Below are 20065 nucleotides of genomic sequence, written 5' to 3' on the forward strand. Positions count from 1 at the left end.
GACATCGCCTGTGCCCTACAGTAATAAGCTTCGGCTCCCTTTCTTCCCACCTCCTGGCTCACTCTAGTGTCAGCGACCATTTTTCTTTCTTTCTTTCTTTTTTTTAAAGAAGCTAATCTAAAAAGAGCTGTGGAGGCAGAGGTCGTGTTAAACTGTAACGCAAATGTTATTCCTCGATTATCTGGCTGGGGTAAATGTCAACTGCTTGAGGCTAAAGCAATTGGAGAGCGTGTGTGCGGCTCGAGGCTGGGCTGCGGCCTGGGTTGCACTGGCAGCCTTGCTTCCCCAGTTTCTCCCTCCTCGCACGTGGCCCAGCCTGACCAGCTGGGGCTGGGCCAGGTCGCCGCATTTTCTTCTCACCCCGAACCTTTCCCTGCGTGCACCTGTCTTTAATAAACACCTCTGGTAAGTTAAGTCTGTCCCCTGAATGTCACGCATCCTCTTGGAGAACAGGATCGCCTTTAATAACAAAGGCAATGTGTGCTCTACCCCACGTGCATGCTGCATGCAGATACTGGGGTTTTTGCTACAGAGGTTAAACGCCAAACACCGAATGTGTTCTGCAGACTAAAAAGTATTGGTACACTAAGTTAGAGTAAAGCCTTAATAGTTCATATGAACATGTATATTTTACATACAAAAAAGAGACAGAAAAATAGCGGAATTAGAAAATGTCTGGGTGCCCTGCTAGGCCGCTGATGGATGGGGGAAAAGCTAAAAAGAGAAGGAGCCAGCCCTCTCTTTAGGACAACGAGGTGGGATCCTGCCCACCAGGGCTGCACCCCGAGCCTGGGCTTCTCCACCGCGTCCATTCTCCTCCTCTCCTCTACAAGGTGGGGAAGAAGCTGGCCTTAATCTCAGTGAAGCAAGCTTTCCAGTGAGGGGCACTGTCCTGAAGCCCACATTTTTTTTTTGTTTTGAGACAGAGTCTCGCTGTTGCCCAGGCTGGAGTGCAATGGTGCGATCTCTGCTCACTGCAGGCTCTGCCCCCCCGGGGTTCACGCCATTCTCCTGCCTCAGCCTCCCGAGTAGCTGGGACTACAGGCACCTGCCACCACGCCCGGCTAATTTTTTGTATTTTTAGTAGAGACGGGGTTTCACTGTGTTAGCCAGGATGGTCTCGATCTCCTGACCTCCTGATCAGCCCGCCTCAGCCTCCCAAAGTGCTGGGATTACAGGCGTGAGCCACCGTGCCTGGCCGAAGCTGACATTTTTAATGTTCCTGGTGGAGAGGGCACAGAGCACCCCCTCGTTGTCCACAGTTGGCACTGGGGTGGGAAGGGGAGCTCAGAGCCACCCAGGAGTGCAGAAACGGGAGGAGGATCCCTTCCACCAGTCAGAAGGGAGCTCTGGATAGGGACACATCACAGTTGGTCACCAGTGTGGATGCAGGTTTGGGTTTCACTTCTGCTCTCTTTCTTTTTTCTTTCCTTTTTAAATTTATTTTCTGGTCCATTTCCCTGGGTGACAGGTGAATCTTACTACCCTCTAATTTCAAGTGTAGGGATGTATGTATTTGTAATTTAAAGCCAGCAGTGGCAGGTCACATGCTGTCCAAATGACAGGGCATGAATAGCAGCTAATGCCTCTGCTCACCCAGGAGGCGGGCAGGTGGCAGGGCCAGTGCACGGGCCCCTGGGTTCACGGGGAGCCTCAGAAGTGCTCCCGGTGAAAGTGAAGGTGAAGGTGCTCCCCAGATCTTGCTTCAGACCCAGGCTGTCCAGTCCTGGCACTCACCTGCAGAACCCCTGATGAGGACCCTTTTCAAAGTGCCTGCCCCTTGGCAGAGGTCCTGGAGAATTCTGGAGGAGACAGGCAGGCCCCAGGGAAGACAGTTGTCTGGGGGCAGAAGGCTTCAATGTGAGGTTAAGAAAACCCACCATGGAGATGATCCCATTCGGCTGCTATGAATCCCCAGATTTCCCCCTTCCAACACATCCCAGACCCTAGGGAACAGCCGGCGAAGAGCCCACCAGCCCTCCTCACCCTCCCTCGCCATGTTCCATGGGATGACTTCTGGATCTGAGTTACATGGAAACAAAATGGTCTAAACCAGTATTTCTCAGATTATCTGTGGAGAAAGTCCGTGTGTGTGTGTGTGTGTGTGTGTGTGTGTTTAGTTATTTTCCAACTGATGTGTATGAACACTTTTTAAAAATATTTTTAAAAATTCCTAGTATGAGGAAATTTTACACTCATAAAATTCTATACTCAAATGCATTTTAGTATTAGATTCAACAGACATAAAACTGTCCTGTCCAGTTGTTAAAAAATACTTTCCAGTGCTTCAGTCCTGTTTCTATGCTCATCTCCTATGAGTCAGTAACAAATAGTTGTCAGAAGAGTTTGCACTCTCCCCAGATGACGTGCCTGTCTTTAAGCAAGATTTATTCACCTAGAAAAGACAAACAAAAACCAAGATGCTGGTAGAAAATAATGACAACCATAAAACCTGCAGTTCACTGAGCGTGCACTGTGCCTCAGCTCTGGCAAAGATGGTTTCCTGTTGAGTCTGCATAAAGTATGAGAATTTTTAAATGACTGCCGCACTATTTCAGATGCCAAAGCTAAGGCGTAAGGTAGGCTTGCCTGTCCAAGGTGAGTGCACAGTGAGGGCAAAGCAAAGGCACGCCTAGGAGCATGTCGCTGGTCCTGGTCAGTGCCCTCCTGGGGGATGGGAGTCATGGGGGTGGCTCTGTCCCTGGGGGAGCCAGGCCACACAGATGACTGCTTTCCCCAAGAAAAAATCCACGGTTTCCCTTTCCTACTCTTGCATTGGTGTAGACCAAGGCATGGTTTACCTAATATTCAAAAGAAAGAATAAAGTGATACATCAAATTTTTAAAATTCGGAATAAAAATTGCACATATATGCCACTATTTTTTAGATGCTGAGATAAATATGGCTTAAATGGAAACTGATGATTTATGTGTTTCTCTGTTCAGTGAATATTAGATATTTGCACATTAAAATATAGAGGAAGAATTTAAATCTAATTCTAGCTCTTTCAAATGTTTAATTGTATTCTAATTTTATGATAATGAATTAAAAGGTTATCATGTGTTGATGTAACATCTTCCTTCAAAAGAATTCCATGCATTTGTTGAAGAAAAAAATGGGCTTTGCTAGCTTCCTGTAACGTATTTTGGTGAGATCACCATAGATGAATTATTTCCCATAGTAATTAGCGTACAGGGTACTGCCCAGAGACACTGACTATTTTAAAGCATTATTTATATTGCTCTCTTTCTAACAGGACTTTGCAGATATTTATGAAACTCCAACATTTGCGTTGCTTCTTTTTATCTTTCTGTTCACCTGGCCCTGTTACAGCCTAATTGAAATACAATAATTATAAATGGGCTTAGTTCCTCGATTTAATTTCCTTGCAAGCAGTGTAATTTGTTTTTCTTTGGCTTTGTTAATATACTTTAATTAAAAGATTTAACAAAGCTAAGAAAACAAAACGCCATTGGGGGCATTGCACCCTGGGTTCCTTCTGCAAAACAACACTATTTGGCTGTGTTCAAGTCCATCTTCTAAAGGGTAAGAGAGAGAAGTCCTCCTGTACAGACTGAATAAAGCTTACAAGCCCCATATACTCAGAGCATTGATTAGTTACAGAGGCAGGAATGGCACAGAGCTCAGGAGCAGGAGCTACCTTTGTAGCCAACACTGCCACAGCCACAATGTATGTCTTTGGGTGGATAGTTAATTCAACTGAGCCTCCATTTCCTCATCATCTTAAATGGGCACTGATATATGTACCAGGCAGCTAGTTTGAGTAATACATGTCTTGTTCTGACAAAGTTCTTATTAGCATAATTTTCTGGGGCAAGGTGGCTAGTTAATCACCAGCAAATGTGTTTCCCAAATTTGGATAAATAATTTAATCTACAAAATTAAATGGATTATTATAATGTCAATAAAACATTTTAAAAATATGTTTCTACATCTCTTAAAGTGCTAATGACCAGCTAATACTAAAAACCATTTTAAGTCGATTTTACAAATATTTTGTCTGAATACAAAATGCCTTACTGCAGTTCTTGATTGTTTAAGTACATGGCTGGATTTGCTTTGCTCAAGTCTACAAATCAATTTAGAAGCATCCTAATCCCCCTGGGATGGCAAACAAGAAGAAGCAACACAGAACACCAATGAGAAAACAGCCCTGAGGTCAGGAAACCATGCCAAGTCTGCTACCAATCAGTAACGTGAACTTGAAAAGTCACTTAAACTCTGCGGGCTTCAGTCTCCCCTGTGAAATAGGTAGGTGGGACTTATCAACTTGCAGGAAAGGAAGTCTTTCCAGCACAGAGAAACGGGGGTGGCTTTGCCAGCATGGCCCACACAGCCACGCATCTCATGGTGTTCAACCTTCCACCACTCAGAATCCCCTTGTTATATGAATATCTGGGTTATCAGCAAAACATGAGCCAATAACTTGCTAATAACAGAAGAGTCACTTTTGAGGCATCGGTCATAAATATGTATGATTGCTTAAGAAGCCATGAGTCACTCAAGATGAGGAACAATGGGAAATAAACATCAACATAAGGCATAGTCTTTGCAATTAAAGCTCCTTTTCTCTAGGTCAGGAAGCAGCCGTCAAATTCAGTCTTAGCCAACATACTCATACCTGCAAAAGGAATTTAGGCACGCTGCATACTAGCATGGGCTGAGCTTGGGGTTAGGAATCAGAAAATAACCATGACTGGCGTGGCTGCACTCACCTGCTTGATCTTGAGCAAGGCCTTTAGCCACTCTGAGTCTCACCTGCATCACCTTTCAATGGAGGTAATAAGGTAATAAGCGTTTTGACGTTTTCAGAGACAAACAAGATAATATGCACAAAGATGTTTTGAGAACTGTAATATGCTTTGCAAATGTTAGTCTTTTAGCTAGGATTTTATTTCAGATTGTAAATTATATTATGATTGAAGAAAACTTATTGGTGGAAGTTGAGCTCGAATTGGGTTCTGAAGGATGACTGAAATTCAGATAAACAGAGATGATTCTAAAGTGGAGAATTTACTCTGGGGAATTTGTGGACCAGCCAGGCCCCTGCCTGTAGGGAACAGACACTGGGTGCTGGAAGAAGTGTAAGTGGTGGGTGTTAAAGGCAAGCAAGGGTTGGCGGCCTTGGGAACCGAGCGTGCTTGCTAATACATTAGGTGAGTACCACCATCCCACAGCTGTATGACAACTCCCACTTATACCATGCATTCAATAGTTTACCAATCACATGTTAGAAAAAAAAAAGACCATTTAGGGGTAATTACAATCATGAAAAATGCCAGGAACATCTCTAAATATCTCAAAAATGCCCGTGGCCCCAGTGGCACAGCAGGGGATGTTCTACTGTGCTGGCATCCACCTCGTAGTCTTCTGTGCATTGCCACAAGGAGCTCTGGGCACCCAGGAATTTCCAGGTGACATGGACTTCAGTATTTCAAGTAGTATTTGTGAGCAGTCAACATCATGTATCATTTTCCTTTCTATGAATCAGAAAACAAAGAACATACTGTTGCTACACAACTTAGGAAGAAAATGTGAACATTTCTATTACTCAACAGTGTGGACACAATATGTGGTCCTAAAAGGGAAGACAGTTACCCGTGAAAAACATCACCATCCTGATTAGGTTCTGGATTCCACGCAAAATGATTTCCTGAAACACATCATGGATTTGGAAGTTTTTGCAGCATCCATGAAAAGGCACTTGGTAAAACTAACAGCTAACTTATTGAATTTTTTTAAACAATTGAAAGTTACTTGATATTCTTTTGATAGCTTCTACCATTGCCATATACTTTGTATTATTGCACAGATACAGCATTATCTCTTTAATATGCTGTGTTGCCTGATAAATTATGCCACTGTTTGTTGGCTGTGGATGTTGCCTTTTATTCGTTTTTTCATGGTCTCAGGAAGGAAAATGAAACAAAACAAAAGAACGCTCTGATGAAAACAAATTAATTCTAGTTTTATTCATTCAGCAAATGTTTATTGAGGGCCCAGTTCATGCCAGGAGGTTATGGGTAAAGACTATTTGAGGGCCCTGAGTTTTTCAGGGACAGAAAGGAGGGGCTAAGGCTCAATACCAAGCCAATAGCCCAGGATTGAAGTGCTGAGAAAGATGGTCCCAAAGGTGTTTAAGAGAGAACAAAAACCCAACAGTAAATTTTAATACAGAGAAAATAGGATGCTCCAATTACAGAAAAAAATAAAGTTGACTTTAAAGCAGTTTGTTTAAGAAACTGAAAATTGGTGCTATCGATAGAATGAAATAATTGGTTAGTATAATAGCCTTTGTATTGAATGTGTTAAGTTTATTTATCCATGAGTCATTTTTAGAAAGCCCCTTATGTGCCAAGTGATAAAAAGAAAAAACAAATCAAAGTAAAAATATTAGTCCTCAATTTGTCTAGTGGGCCAGATAAAGTAACTATAAAAATCAGTAGGATAGGTTGTGTAAAAGCAGTACTTAGAAAAAATTCTACCACAACGAAAGTGATAAAAAATGATACAAAGAGATATAGCAAAAAAATACAATCCATTCAAATAGAATAGGAAATGTTCAAATAGTATACATATAATTAATATAAATAAATATATAATATAAATAAAACATATAAACAAGTGCTATAAATATAACTTGTAAAACATATATCTTATTATATTTCATGTTTATAATGCATATCTATATATAATCTATAACAAGAGTAAGAAATAGGAGAGAGATGACCCAAAAACAGAGGGGAAAAAAACAAACAATAATAAAATGGTAGATAGAAACCCAACCATATTGATAATTACACTAAATGTAAATGGTCTAAAAGGCAGAGATTATCAAATTGCATCTAATTTAAAGATATTCAGTTCCAGGCTCTTTCAGTAAACCCATTTTAATGATAAAAACACAGTAAGTTTGTAAAACTATTTTTAAAAATTCTATTTAGACACTAATCGAAAGAGACATGGAGTAGCTATATTAAGGTCAAAGCACAATTGGAAACAATAAATATTGCTGAGATAAAAAGAATATTACATAGTGATAAACAGGTCAACTTACCAAGAGGACATAACCATTATATGTGTGTCTGCACCTAACAACAGAGATTCAAAATACATAAAGTAAAAACTTACAGAATTTTAAGAAAAAAATTGATAAATCTATAATTATAGTTGGATACCTCAACATCGCCTTGGCAATTAGACAGAACTACTACTTAGAACAAGCAGACAAATGCAGAAATAACTCATGAGAATCTGAACTACATTATCAAAAAACCTGACATAATTGACATTTGAAGATGACTCCATCCAACAATAGTAGGATACATATTCTTTTCAGGTGTACACTGAACATTCACCAAGATACATGATATTCTGCAATGAACCATACATCTAATTTAGAATAATTCAAATTAAACAAACTGTATCTTAAACCATAATGGAATTAAATTAGAGATCAATAACACAAATTATTAGGAAGCACCCTTAGATATTTGATAAAGAAAAGACTTCTAAGTAATTTGTGGGTCAAAGAGAAAATCATAACAGAGATTAGAAACAAGTTTTTAAATAAATAAAAAACTTTTTTAAAATATTAAAGTTTGTGACATGAAGCTAACACCTACATAAAAAAAGTTTGTAGCATTAAAATGTTTATATTCAAAAAGGAGAATATGTCAAATCCATGCTCTAAGCTTCTAGTAAATTAAAACCAAAGCAAGCAGGAGGAAGAAACTAACAATAAGACTAGAACATGGTGGAATTGAAAACAGAAAAATAATAGAAATAAAATATTTTTTTAAAAAGATAAATAAAATTAACAAATCTCTGGCCAGATTGGCTAAGAATAAGAAAGAATTACCAGTACAGGAATAAAAAGGTGACATTACTATAAATCCTACTAAAATTAAAAGAATAATAAAGAAATTTAACAAATTATTCATAAACTTGACAATTTAAATAAATGAAATATATAAATTCCTTGAAAAATACATGCTACAAAAGCTGATTCCAGAAGAAACAGATAACTTCAATAATCATATTGTGTTAAAAAGACATTGGTTTTGTATTTGAAAACATTCCTACAAAGAAAATTCCGTGCCCATATTAGACCAAACATTTAAGGAAGAAAAACTACTGATTGGGCACAAACTTCCCTAGACAATTGGAAGGCGGGATCAATTTACAACTCAACTTATGTGGCTGGCATTACCTGTTACAAACAACAGAGCACGACATTGTTCTGAAATTATAGACCAATATTACTCATGAATATAGATGCAAAAATCCTCCACAAAGTTTAAGCAAGTCAAATCTATCAAGATAGAAAGAGAATAATAAAACAAGGTCAAATGACATTTATTCCAGGAATGCAAGGCTGCTTCAACATTCAAAAATCAATTCATGTAATTCATCATATTCACAGACTGAAAAAGAAAAACCATTTCAATCATACAACAAAATCCAATGACTAATTCTGTTAAAAAACTCTCAGCAAATTTCTTAATCTTAGGGATGCCTTAATCTATAAGACGTCTTATTAAGGCCATCTTTAAAAAATTCTTCAGCTGACATTGTACTTAATAATGCTTTCTCCCTAAGATTGAGAACAGACAAGAATGTCTACAACCTTTACTCCTTTTCAACATTGTACTCAAGGTTCTAGCAAGTGTAGAAGATCAAGGAATAGAAGCAAGACATTCAAAAATAAAATAAAGAAATAAAATAGTTGTATTCCCAAAGTGAAGGAGAAAATTATGTAAGCCATAGAGACAGGTGAATGCTTTCCAATGGAAGGAAAACCAGAGCTGAGATTAGAAAGCAGGGTTGAGATTTGTCATCAGACCACAGGAGAGAAACATTCTTCAAGTGGATCCAAAGAACAAGGAGAGATCCTGGCGTATTCAGGATCTGAGATGATTGCAGAGTCCAGTTCCTATGGATGAGGGAGTGGTGGGGAAGAGGTGCCACAGCTGGACAGGGTCCTTCCTGCATGAGCACTGCAGGCCCTGGACCATGTGTGGCAGATGCAAGACCATGGCGTGTGGGGGAGAGTGAGGGTGGCCCCTGGGGTGCTGGTCCTGATTTTCTTGACACAGAATGTGCTCTTTGGGGTAGCTTTATCCCCCCTTTTCTGAATTTCTTCCCAATTTTTAAAAATCAAGAAATTTCACACCAAATAGTGGGGATTTCTAGTAGATGGAAGGAGAAGTGAGTTTACATCTCTGCATGAAGAGAGTCCACTGGCAGGTGCCGAGAAATGCATTTCCTGTAACCAGATGACACCAGCTGCTGTTCCCTGTGGAACTCTGCACTGAGTGTGGGGTGTGGGCAGATTGGAGTGGCTGGAGGCTGAATGCAAGGACCAGGAGGCCTGGGAAATGATGAGCCTGGACACCGCATGGGTGGAGTGGAGGAGGCAGGTGAAGAGACCCCAGGAGCCAGATTCACCACGTGGTGCTGACTGCCAGGAGAAGAGTGATGAGGGACGCTGGGCTGACCTCAGGGTTCCAGGTTGTTGCTCGCACTGATCCTCGTGACGTTGCTGTCATCATCTTCACTTCTAACCACTCTCTTCACTTCTAACACTTATTTTTAATACAAATTTTCATCGTTAAAATAATTAACTTGCCATGCTCTTGCAAGTACAGTACAGCTGTTAAAGAGGGGAATGGTTGTATTTGTAGGGTACAGAAAGCTTTGTTGGATAACTGTAGACCACGGTTTCCATGGGATGATGTAGAAGTGGTATAGAGTGAAGAGATACTGAAGCAAAGCTCTATGTGGACACCTGGCATTTCCACCCTAGCTCAAGAACACAGAAAATCCTTCTCCCTTTTACAGTAATAACCAATGGAAAGCTCACTCTGTGCCAGCCAGTTTTCTAAGTATGATACATGTTTTAACTCTTTTAGTTCTCACAATTGCTGTGTCATTATTCCCATTTTCCAGATGAAGGAATGGGGTCCAGAGAGTTGAAATCGCTTGCCCGGAGAAGGAGACAGTGCCCCACAGAGCTAGAGTTGAACACAGGCCATCTGAACCCTGAGGCTGAGCTCCTGACTGCGACAAGCATTGTTTTGATGCAATGCTTTGGAGAATGTACTTTTAGGGCGAGATCCATCAAACCAATTCAATTTCTTTGTCTAGTTTTCACAGAACAAAGATGGTTTGTTTTCTGTTTCTTGAAATTATTTTCATTAGAGTTAACGATCTTTCATGTACTTTTTTAGTTTCTTTCTTTCTTTTTTTTTTGAAATGAAGTCTCACTCCATCAATCAGGCTGGAGTGCAGTGGCATGATCTGCCTCCTGAATTCAAGCAATTCTCTTGCCTCAGCCTCCTCAGTAGCTGGGATTACAGGTGCCCACCACCATGCCCAGCTAATTTTTGTATTTTTAGTAGAGACAAGGTTTTGCCATGTTGGCTAGGCTGGCCTCCAACTCCTGACCTCAGGTGATCTGCCTGCCTCGGCCTCCCAAAGTGCTGGAATTAAAGGCATGAGCCACTGCTCCCAACCCCATGTAATTTTTTTTTAAACAGCTGTTTCGGTTTTGTTGTTGTTGTTTGCTTGTTTGTTTTTTGTCATTAGTTTTAACAAGAGCAGTTTTTCCTGGAGTCAAGTTTGCTGTCACAAAATTTGTCAGAAAGATTTCACTATTTTGCCATGTTTTAGTCAATGATAAATTTTAAGGTATAATATTATCCAATGTCAGTTCTGTTTTTCTTGGTTATTAACATCTGTAATATTTATTATGATTTGCCTTATTTCTTGCTTAATACATTAGAAAATTCAGAGCAATTCTTCCCATGGATCTCAGATTTCCTCTGACGAGCAAAGGGTGAAGCGTCTTAACCTCAGGGTTGAATGAAGTCTCTAGGCGTGAGGGCAGAATCATGGGTCACAGCTCTGTTTTCAGCCTTAGACTTTCATAGGCCATCTTCCCCTGTTAGTTGTGTTAGTTTTCTTTTGTATGCTCCCTCCAATTCCTTAGAAGACTTTTGTTTTATTTTGTTTTAAATGCAAGATAGGGAATCAAAAGGCTCACTAGTCATTATAACATATGGGAGAAAACCTTAAATTAAGAGCACTGAAAACCAAACAATCAACATACACTCGGCATTCTGAGAAGACCTCTTCTTTCTCCGGAAACTTCCCTCCTTTTTTAAATTTTATTTTATTCTTTGGAGACTGACTCTCACTTTGTAGCCCAGGCTGGAGTGTACTGGCACAATCTTGGCTCACTGCAGCCTCCGCCTCCCGGGTGCAAGTGATTCTCCCACCTCAGCCTCCAGAGTAGCTGGGATTACAGGCGTGCACCACCACGTCTGGTGAATTTTTGTATTTTTGGCAGAGATGGGGGTTTCCCTATGTTGGCCAGGCTGGTCTTGAACTCCTGACTTCAAGTGATCCTCCCGCCTCGGCCTCCCAAAGTGCTGGGATTACAGGTGTGAGCCACCGTGCCCAGCCAGAAACTTCCCTTCTCCCTCCCCTTTCCCCTGAGTTTGCTCAGGGCTGTGGAGCGCCAGCCCCCCTCACACTTAGCAACAGTCATATTTAGTGATCTTCTCATCCGTTTAAATATACCTGCTTGATTCTAAATTAAATATGCAAAAAATTGGGGTTGCAGATCAGTTAACTTGTATAGTCTTCAAAAAATTGTGAAGAATAAGTGGTTCTCCTCAGAATAGCCCCTCCCAGATCTCTCCATTGGCCAGTTGTCCCGTGCAGACAATATGATGATGAAGATGATGATGATGATGGTGATGGACACCTAATAGCATTTCCTGCTCCCAAGCAGCTTTCGGAAGCGTGCTTTGAGTTCTTGACCTTTACGAAAAAGTGAACAGTTGTACGCTTAGGACAGATTTTTCAGTGTGTTTAAGGCTTGTGATGACATGTCATTAGAGTATGCTTTTTTCAGGTGGCCAGGACCAGAGATAGTGAATGGGGCTTACTGTCTGAGCGCCTGAGGAAATCCAAGGGCAGCCAGCCTCCCAGAAGGCATCCAGCCTGGGGCTGGAGCAGATGAGAGGTCCTGTGTTGCTGCTAAAACTCCCCAGCAGGACAGGAGACACCGCGGCCCTTGTTCAGCCCTCTGGTTGGGGCGGCACCTGCTGCTCAGCTTTGGAGACGCTACTCAGTTCTTTCTATTCTGACCCCACCTGTCCGTGATGCTCAACTGCGCGAAGCTTCTCTCTGCTCTATTTATCTTAAATAAACTCAGCTCTTGGTGCAGCATCCATCCCAGCTGCGCATTAGGAGCTTCCTTCTCTCGCTCACATTGCTCAGGAACGTTGGGGATGGGGTCTTTGTTGTTCAAAGCCCCTTGGGGAGTTGTCTCTGGTTTTCAGCTGCTCATGCCAGGGCCTCATGCTCTATCCCAAAGCCGGGCCTCTGCCGCTGGCCATTCGGCCTCCTGGTGAGTGACTATGCCACCAGGAGCGCCACTGGCAAGCCCAAAGCAGCGGCACTTAGCATTTTGCTCTGTCCCGTGCATGCACCACCGATTTTGGAGCCCTGATTCCTTGGAGGGCTGTTGGGACTGACTGGCAGGTCTCTGCCACAGGAGGGACCCACCCCACCTCCAGGCCCCAGCATCACAGGCCTAGCCTTTCCTTAGCGCTGTACCTTGGCTCCCAAAATGCCATACCATCAAGCCTGTTTAGCTCTTGTGCCCAGAACCCAGGCTTCAAAACCTCATGTGTCCCTGTACTCCTGTGGGGTAAGGAAGACCCCAGCATCCAAGTTGGCAGTGCTGTTGGCCAGAACTGGTCTGCAGGAAGATAAGGCAGCTGTATTTCAGTTGGCTTAGGAGTAGGTTGTGCCAGCAACCCTTAATGCATTGTATATGTAACGGCTTTCTCTCAAGCTCCCTAAAATACTGAACTGGCTGTCCAGCCCCCATCATGCAGATGTGTCCTGGCAGGATCCCACCCCTGGTACCCTCTTGAGCTCAGTGTGTAGAGTCAGATGGGAAATGACCCTCTGGTCACTGCAGCCCAGGAGACAGAACTTGGAACTTCTCGAAAGGGGGCTCTGGACATGGCACCAGATAAAGAACCTGGACACGTCCTAGGTTTATGGAATTATCAAGTTCTTTTCAAATAATTGACTTGGAAGTGTTTGTTCTGTTTTCTTTGTGAATTTAACAGTGAATGACACACCCAAGCTGGACCAAGGGTTGGGCAGGTTCAAATGCAGGAGCCAGCAGTGCCAACCCTCCCAGCCTGCCTGAGGAGCAGAGCCAGCAAAATGCTGGGGCGAGGGGCAGTTAGGGGCAGGGAGGTGGATGGGCTGTTGCCAGGTGATGCTCACCAACACTGGGTTGTGTTTCTAGCAGATTTCTTGAGGGCAGGGCTCAGTAATCGAGGCCCAGGAGCTCGGACAGAAAGCGGCTGCCTTTATGCCTAGGCTGGTTCTCCTGAGCTCTGCTGTCTCACCATGACCACCACAGCTGTGGTCTTTGAGAATGTTGAAACATCTAGACTAATACTGAAATGGGAGGAGTCCCCTTATCCCCTTGCAGGGCACGCAACAGGGGTGTGGCTTGCTTCTTCCTTGCCCCACTGCTCAAACCCCTAGGGGGAGGGTGCAGATGGGCAGGTCGTGGGAAGCGTTTTTGGGCTTCGACCCCACAGCAGAGTCTAGGGTTGAGTGTTTACAGCTTCCAAAGCCCCAGTGGGTGTGTGTTACAGTCTGCTCTTTCAGCTCTACCATCTGCAGGCGGCTTGTGTCAATCAGCTGTTAGACCCTTTGCCTTATCGCAAGGACAGAGAGCTTTCTGTATCCCAGGTTCTTGCCTTAGTGTACCAGAAAAATTGGATCACATGTGAGAGCTTGGAGGATGGGTGCAAGGTTTTATTGAGTGGTGGAGGTAGCTCTCAGCGAGGTGGATAGGGAACCAGAAGGGGGATGGAGTGGGAAGGTGGTCTTCCCCTGGAGTCAAGTTGCCCAGTGGCCAGACTGTCCTCTGACTTCTCCCGACAGAATTCCAAGTTGTCCTGGTGGCGATGGCCTGCCAGTGTCTGCCGGTGTCTGCCAGTGTCTGTTCTTCTGCTCCTCCCGACATCCAGATGCTTGTGTCTGTGCCTTCAAGGGTCTCGGGTTTCTATGGGCATGGGATGCAGGGCATGGCAGGCCAGCGTAGTCTTGGAAATGCAACATTTGGGCAGGAAAACAGGAGTGCCTGTTCTCACTTAGGTCCATGGGCACAGGCCTGAGGGTGGAGCTCTCTCTCCAGGGACCCTGCCCTTCCCTACCCAGCACTTCCCGGCCCCTCCTGTATCAATATACGAAGCTGTTTCTCTTGTCTGCCCGCAGACGTCTACCTCCTCCACATTTGATGAAAATGATGAAGATACATTAATGAGGGGCAGGGAGTGATCTCCACACTCATTTCACAGAGCAGACATTCAGGGAGGCCTTGGAGACATGGATTCCACTCTCCCCAAATTCACACTCCCTGTAACACTGAGAACTGAGGAAACTGAGGTGCAGGGGAAGGTAATGATCCCATCGTTCTTTGTTTGACAGTTGTGGGAGAGGATCAATAAAGTCCTGTTTATAAAAGAGCTGAGTTCCTTAGAGGATGGTGGTTATAAATATCAGGGTGTGTGTAATCAGGTCAGTGTGGAGAGGGGGCCTTGTATTTACCCAGGAGAGCAGGAGGAGACTCAGCCTCTTGCAGCCCTGAAATATCCTCTCTCCGCACACACGCAACACTTCCCAATCATCACGAGCTGCCCCCGCGCACGGGGCCTGGCACGAGTAATGAGAAGGCGGTGTCTGAGTGACAGCAGGATGCCCGGGAAAGGGCAGCCCCGCATGGGGCCTGGCAGGGCGCCCCCGCGCGGTGATTCAGGGAGAGCTTCGCGGAGGGAAGCGGCTTCCGCACAGCGCAGCAGGTTCCTCAGCCAGGCGACCTGCAGCCAGCCCTGAGCTACTCCGTGGCGCCCCGAGACTCCCCCCTTTGCAGCGAGAGCCCAGCATTAGAGACACGGTCCGTGCAGCGGGGGACCATGGTGATGGACTGCTCACCACCGGCTCAGTGAAAACCCAAAAGAGGTTTAGCGTAAAGAATTAAATTGCAGAAAATGCACAGTCATTTCAGCTCTCAAGTTGAAGAGCAACAAAAAGACAGGCTGCATAGACAAAAGATGCAGCTGGTTCCCAAGGTTTAGGTTTTATCCCATTCTCAGGGGCACACGTGTGGTGTTCTGTAGCTTATGAATGGGAGTGTGTGGAGACCCTCAAATACAGCCAGGAGCTCGGCTGTCATCACACAGGTTTCTGGGTGGCAGCCCCCATCATGCGTGGTCAAATCAAGATGAACGGGACAGCCCAGCTCACCTGCACACACCTGAAAATGATGCTTACAAGCTGTCACATGGGGAAGAAAGTGCTGGTTGACAGTCTCCCTGTGTAATCCTTAGAAATGGTAAACCCTTCTTCAAGAACCCTGGCATCATTCTAAATATTCATATGGGGATCATTTAAAAATTACTTTTAAACAACTTTAGATTTGCTAAATGATAGCCGTGAACAGACACTATTCATGATTTGGAAAATGTATTTTTCCCGTAAGTCCCCTGTAAAACATATTTTCTATCAGAACAGTTTCAAATCCTATACTCCTGGAGTTATCAGTTTTAAGCTATGTTTTTATTCCATTGCATCAAAATAAAGTAACCAAATCCAAAGTTAAATCTCCGATCATTGCCCACAACAGCCCCAGCAATTCCCATAGAAAGTTGTCTGCCTTTTTTTCTATAAAGTAGGGAGCGATATTCTCCAAATGCCTGCACAACTTTCTATTTAAATCCAGAGCTGAAGATGGGATTCAGCTTGTCAACACCATGAAAGGAAATAGGAAAAGGCCATTTAAAACACCATGTACTGGGCTAAAGAAAATACAAATATTTTCCTATTATTAGAAGAGGATTAAGAAAACTCTAGAAAATAATGACAGTATCATTTCAACATATATTTAACATGCTCTAAAATGTATTTAAAAAAATGAATGCCTCCCCCCAAAAAACAAACAACAACAACACCAAAACAAAACAAAACAAATAAAAACAAGAATAAGCAAGAAGCTGCAGTGGAAAGGAACAGACAACTCCACATGAGCCAGAAAGACTGAGCTATGCTGCAGATCTGCATTGGAGCATGTAACATGGAAGTCTCCAGACTGCGTCCCCAAATGTGGATTTGCCTCTCCTAGGTATTTGCTGCACTTCTCTCTTTGTGCCTGGCTCATTTCACTCAGCATCGTGTCCTCAGGGTCCACGTGTGTTGTAGCATGAGGCAGAATTTCCTAACTTTGTAAGGCTGAATCGTATTCCCTCCTGTGGATGGACCCCAGTATGTAACCACTCATTCGTCTCTGGGCCAATGTGCATTTTAACAGGCACTCTAGGCCAGCAGCCGTGGCTCATGCCTGTAATCCCAGCACTTTGGGAGGCGGAGGTGGGCAGATCATGAGATAAGGAGATCAAGACCATCCTGGCTAACATGGTGAAACCCGATCTCCACAAAAAAATTAGCCAGTTGTGGTGGCACGTGCCTGTAGTCCCAGCTACTTGGGAGGCTGAGGCAGGGGAATTGCTTGAACCTGGGAGGCTGAGGTCGCAGTGAGCCGAGATCACGCCACTGCACTCCAGCCTAGCGACAGAGTGAGACTCCATCTCAAAAAAAGAAAAAAGAGAAAAAATAACAGGAACTCTATGACCGATTGTAACCAGCAGCCTTGCTTGGCCTCAGGTCACTCTTAAGGATGTTTCCCACCTCCCAGTTACCCTTCTATCCCTAAGACATGCCCCCAGCACTGCCTCACTGCGGCTTCAGTGAGCCACCAATGCCCCTCGATGTCAACCTCCTTGTGCAATTCAGGTGGACTTTTCCTGGCGTCTTGCACCCCCTGGCACTGTCAATGCCCCTGATTTCTTCCCCAGCTTGCATCCAATCCTGCTCCAGATTAATCCCCACATCAAGTGCCCTCTCCTGGTCCTGTCTCTGCAGCACTGGGTCACACCCTGTTCTGTGGCCTGGTCTCTGATCTTTATGACTGAGCAAACCCACCTGTCCCTAGCCCACAGTGGTCACCTGTGGGGGAATCGATCTGCTGGGCTTTGTAGCCACCCAGGTCCTTCTGAACAGAACCCCTGCCCTGCCCACATCTACTCTGGGCAGTGGAGACTGTCCCTCCAAGCAGGCGTTCAGATGAGCAACAGTTCAGCAGCTGGAGATGTGGTCAAGGGCAGACTGTGGACGTGGCTCCACGGAGGGTGAGGGGCCAGAGCTGTCCAAAGTTCAGCAGCACAGGTGTTCCGAGCGTCTGGACCTGGGGCGTCAGCATTGTCTCCATGGGGTGCTGAGGACGCTGCTCCTGGCTCCAGGACAGCCCAGCCCGTTCTGCGACCATCGCTGGCACTCTGTCAATGGACTAGACTAATAGTGTGATTTACTTCTGTCTTAAGCTAGCTGGGGTGTTTCCTGCTGCAACTATGACAAGGAATGCAGGTAAGCACCGGGAGACAGCACAGGCAGCAGCCTTGGCAGGAAAGGGAGCTTTGGGCAGGCTCTCGGGCCTGGGCAGGCAAGGGACTGTTGAGGACCAAAAGGTGGCCACCAGAAGGCCATGGTCCACAGAAGCTGAACAGCCTACTAAATTTTAACCTCCGGCCACCTGAAATGAAATCAAAGGCGAGACGTTGGCATCAGGTAGAATAAAGAACACAGAGATTTAGGGCTGCAGGGCTGCATGACTTGAAGAGAAGGGAGTCCTCAAAATGCACTCTACCTGGCTTGGGTGGGGTTAGGGAACCTAGGACCATCCAGACAGGGCCTGGGTGTCCCAGCCTCTCTCAGCCTCATGCTGAGGGCGCTGAGCATGGCTTTGCAGATGCTGAACAGCACTGGCAGTGGCACTGGAAGTCAGTCTGCCAGGCCTCTCCTGTGAGCATCAGAACCCTGGTCAAAAGAGAGTGGGAGCCCACAGGGAAAAGTAATAAACAGGAGAATTTGGGTGACTCAGAGAGCCCTCAAGCCCCCAGCCCCAGGGACCCCTTCTGCAGGGGAGGCAGCCTCCCCGCTGCTTCTGGTCCAGCCATTCCTGCCTTGCTTCCTGGCCCTGTTAGGATTTTGTGTGAGACGTTTGCTTTTGTACGGATGCCAGCTCTATACATGTTCTTTGTGGCCAAACATACAAACTGAACCAAACCTCAATGTGCCCTCGGACAGTAATTTGCAAGATCTTCATAATTTATCTCAGCGAAACCTTGGAGAGTCAATGTTGAAATGAGTTAGGAAAACAAGCAAAAATAAAATAATCTTAGATTGAGTTGAATTTATTAACACATTTGTGCATCTACCAAAAAATTCTAGATGCAGTTACTAAGCTTAGACACTAGGTACGATTTTGTCTCTTGCCTAGTTGATTGAACAGAAACTTGCTAGTGGCCTATCTTGAACCAAATTGGAAAAACAATTCTTGGATTATTACAGGGATAGGAACCCAGATCTCAGCAGATGAGGGCGACAGATGAGATTTGTTACCACGGCTGCTCCTCACTTCTGACTGCGCCCCCGGCACGTCCTTTCCGGGGATGAGGTGGCCGCCATCGTGGCCGGGGCTCCAGAAACTCTGAGACGGACTCCTGTTAATTGCCTCTCAGCCTGCAGATGAAGTGAGGAGGCGCCCTGGGAACGGTCCCTGGTTTCAGTGAGAATGGCCCTGTGGCAGCAACTATCTGCAGGCAGTTGGGCAGGTTGATAAGCAGATCTCCTGCCATCTCATCTGCGAGGGGCCACTGGATCCCCCTGTCCTCGGGAGTGAAAGAGAGGCCTGCTCTCAGGTCCAGCATCCTGCACCCAGGGCTGACGGAAGAGATTCTGAGGAGTTCACCCTAAGTGGAAAAGCTCTTCTCAGTCACCCAGTTTCTGCTTCTGCACCCACTTTGGTGATTGGTCTCTATTCACCTCCCAGCGATTCTCAAATTCCGTTCCTTGTGCCAGGACCAGGGCCAGACAGAGCTTCACCAGTGAGGGAAATGAGGAAGATGAGGTGTGCGCTGCATGGAGGAAAACGCACTTACTACAGGTGAATGTCTTTTAGTCTGGGGTTCCGTCTCCACGCTGCATTTTTGTTACGGAGTCCCTTATCTACTTATGAATAAATGGTGGTTTATTTTGTCATCACAGAGCAAGAAAATAATGGCAAATCTATTTTGAACTTCAAAAAGTTTTCGAAATTCTATTTGTCAAGGAAATTTGAAAGGTAGAAACCATTAATTTGGAAAAAAAAAAAAAGGAAAATATGATTGTCACTAGTCTAGCAAAGAATAAAAAGAAAATCAAGCTTCCCCAAGGTGCTGAAAACAATATCTGTGAAGCTGCACATTTCCAAGTTCCGGGCTCCCCATGCCGTCGTGAAGCTGTGTTTGACCGGATTTGCCTCTCTCATCACTAGTGACCTAGAGCCACACTTTGCCTTGTGGGAGCTACCCCGGGTCACAGAATCACTGCGCATAAGTCTGGATCTCTGCATTGTGGGTCACGGTCACCAGGGGCATTGGAAAGGCCTGCAAGCCGGATCCCCAGCTCCCATCCTCTGGAGCCAGCATCACCCCCAGGCTTGTGGCCCCTTTGCCTTATTGCATAGTTGACTATCTTTAAAATGGAGGGAGTAACACTGTGAAGTAAGTAGGAAATTCAAAATAAAAGAAAAGGGAGGGAGAGTCCTGCAAAGCTAGAAAAATAAAAATACTTTTAACCAGGATGACAACTGGGAATTTTCTTCAACAGGTGTCTTCTGCAGAGATGTCAAAGCCGCTTCCCAGTTGGTGGCGATTCTTCTGAGAGTTGGTTGCATTTCCATTCACAAATGGGCCATCAGCCTGCAGGAAAGGGCCGTTGGCATTTCGGGTAGGAGGGCACACTTAGCTTCTGAGAAGGGGAAAGGTGCTCCCATCCCTGCCCTTCTGTGGCTGAGCTGGGCTCCTCCACGGGCAGGACCCAAGGCCAGGCAGGCAGAGCTCAGTGA

This window comes from Symphalangus syndactylus, chromosome 16, assembly GCF_028878055.3.
Source record: "Symphalangus syndactylus isolate Jambi chromosome 16, NHGRI_mSymSyn1-v2.1_pri, whole genome shotgun sequence".
NCBI lineage: Eukaryota > Metazoa > Chordata > Mammalia > Primates > Hylobatidae > Symphalangus > Symphalangus syndactylus.